This window comes from Clinocottus analis, unplaced genomic scaffold, assembly GCF_023055335.1.
Source record: "Clinocottus analis isolate CAN_PGR_092001 unplaced genomic scaffold, fCliAna1.0.p SCAF_358, whole genome shotgun sequence".
NCBI classification, from domain to species: Eukaryota; Metazoa; Chordata; class Actinopteri; order Perciformes; family Cottidae; genus Clinocottus; species Clinocottus analis.
The window spans coordinates 1-2,500 of record NW_027176107.1 but is presented as its reverse complement, the minus strand read 5'-3'; the positions used below and the strand labels follow the sequence as shown (position 1 = coordinate 2,500).

Below are 2,500 nucleotides of genomic sequence, written 5' to 3'. Positions count from 1 at the left end.
TCCTGATTGAGAACAGAAGACACCAGTCTATCCGGTTCTTCCGGATCCTGAACAACTGGTTAACGAGCTGCCGGTCAGAGTCCAGATAACCTGAGGGCACGTCAGTGAATCACAGAGGTCATGTGACTTCAACCAGGAAGGGGGCGGGGCTTCTTTCTGAGTCGTTAAACTTCTGAACTTCTTCACGACTCACAGGAGCGCCTGAACGCACCACGAGGAAACAAATACATACACACATACACACACACACACACACACACACACATACATATATAGATATACATACATACATACATACACATACATATACATACATGAATATATAAATATGTTGTTTATAGAGAAATAAAGCAAAAGGACACCAACGCGCACAAACAGGATAATGAAACGTTTTAATCTGTCGAAGGAAACGTGTCATAAAAATCTCTCCAGCAGACGGAACATTTTTCTGAAGAACAGTCGCAACAGGAAGTGATGTCACGGAGGAGCAATTAAAAACAATACGAAAGAACGTCTTGGAAATAAATACAAAAAGAAATGGCCGGAGCCCAAATGAACACATTCTAGCTCCGCCTCCTCGGCGTCGGCCCGAAGTGGCACCCCCTGATCTCAACGGGAGGAGCTGCACCGTCCGGTCAGCGGGCGGCTTGTGATGCAGAACCACGACTCGTCCGCCGGAGCCGGACTCAGCAAGAGGACCGGCTCCACATCCGGGCCTCCGTCGGCTCGCTGGACTTTCTGCAGGACGTCCGCTCCGCCGGAACTGAACCAGAAATCGTTCAGAACGAGCGCCGAGAGAGAGGAGAACCTCCACCGGGGCGCGGCGGGCCTCAGGAGGTCCAGACCGGAACCCAGAAGGCCCAGAAGAAGCCAGCGATGTGCGAGTTTCAGGTCTAGTTCTCTGCAGCTCTCCTGCTGGAACCAGGTCCAAGGTCTCTGAGGAGCCGGACCTGGTCTCCTCACAGAGGGGCTCCAGGTCCACGGCTCCTCTTGGTCCACCGGGACGGGACCGGGACCTCTTGTCCCCCTACGGGAGCGTGCCCTAACCCTCTACATGAGGGCGTTGAGGTGTCCGGGGTGGCCCACAGCGTTCAGCATCAGGGCCCTCTGGTCCAGCAGCTCCCGGTCTCGGCCCAGCGAGGCGCGGTCCTGCTCCAGCAGGGCGCGGTCGCGCTCCACGGCCGCCCGCTCCCTCTCCAGCCAGAGTCGCTCCGCCTGCACCGCCGCCCGCTCGCGCTCCACCGCCGCCCGCTCGCGCTCCACCGCCTCCCACTCCCGCTCCAGACCCCCCAGTCCTCCCAGTGCTCCTCCCAGTGCTCCTCCCAGTGCTCCTCCCAGTGCTCCCAGTGGGCCCTCGCATGCCTCCGGGCCGCCCCGCTGGTCCTGCTCGCTGCCGCCGAACGCCTCCTGTCCGTAGTCCGAGGAGGAGGAGGCAGGAGGAGGAGGGGGCGGGCCGGGCCGGGCCCTGAGCCTGGGGGGCGGGGCCTCCTCCTCATGGGTCACCGGGGTCAGCAGGGGGGCGCTCGCCGCCAGCCGGCCCTCCATGGCCTCGTTCATCAGCTGGAACCACGGCCACGAGGAGGTGCTGTCTGCCGGGTGCTCCATCCCCACAGGGGGGTACCGCAGGTCCTGGGGAGGAGGAGGAAGTCAGACAGGAAGTCAGACAAGAAGTCAGGCAGGAAGTCAGGCAGGGAGTCAGGCAGGAAGTCAGGCAGGGAGTCAGGCAGGGAGTCAGGCAGGGAGTCAGGCAGGAAGTCAGGCGGGAAGTCAGGCGGGAAGTCAGGCGGGAAGTCAGGCGGGAAGTCAGACAGGAAGTCGGGCGGGAAGTCAAGCAGGAAGTCAGACAGGAAGTCAGACAGGAAGTCAGGCGGGAAATCAGACGGGAAATCAGATGGGAAGTCAGGCAGGAAGTCAGGCAGGAAGTCAGGCAGGAAGTCAGGCAGGAAGTCAGACAGGAAGTCAGACAGGAAGTCAAACAGGAAGTCAGGCAGGAAGTCAGGCAGGAAGTCAGGCAGGAAGTCAGGCAGGGAGTCAGGCAGGAAGTCAGGCAGGAAGTCAGGCAGGAAGTCAGGCAGGGAGTCAGGCAGGGAGTCAGGCAGGGAGTCAGGCAGGGAGTCAGGCAGGAAGTCAGGCGGGAAGTCAGGCGGGAAGTCAGGCGGGAAGTCAGGCGGGAAGTCGGGCGGGAAGTCGGGCGGGAAGTCGGGCGGGAAGTCGGGCGGGAAGTCAAGCAGGAAGTCAGACAGGAAGTCAGACAGGAAGTCAGGCGGGAAATCAGACGGGAAATCAGACGGGAAGTCAGACAGGAAGTCAGGCAGGAAGTCAGGCAGGAAGTCAGGCAGGAAGTCAGGCAGGGACTCAGACAGGAAGTCAGACAGGATGTCAGGCAGGAAGTCAAACAGGAAGTCAGGCAGGAAGTCAGACAGGAAGTCAGGCAGCATTGAGGACCTCTTGGCTCACCTTGTATCTCCTCTTCAGGTTGTCCCACTTCTTTGCCAGCTGG

The 2,500-nt window shown here is 59.9% G+C and overlaps 1 protein-coding gene across 1 annotated transcript in view; it reads right to left on the bottom strand.

Moving 5' to 3' along the window:
- Nucleotides 1-216, bottom strand: part of LOC137799520 (protein FAM3C-like) — a 4,544-nt gene extending 4,328 nt beyond the window's left edge. Inside the window, exon 1 of the mRNA XM_068596315.1 lies at nucleotides 1-216. This exon is cut by the window's left edge and continues 32 nt beyond it. The gene's annotated coding sequence lies outside the window, so the exon portion shown is untranslated.
- Nucleotides 217-2,500: the final 2,284 nt, after the last annotated feature.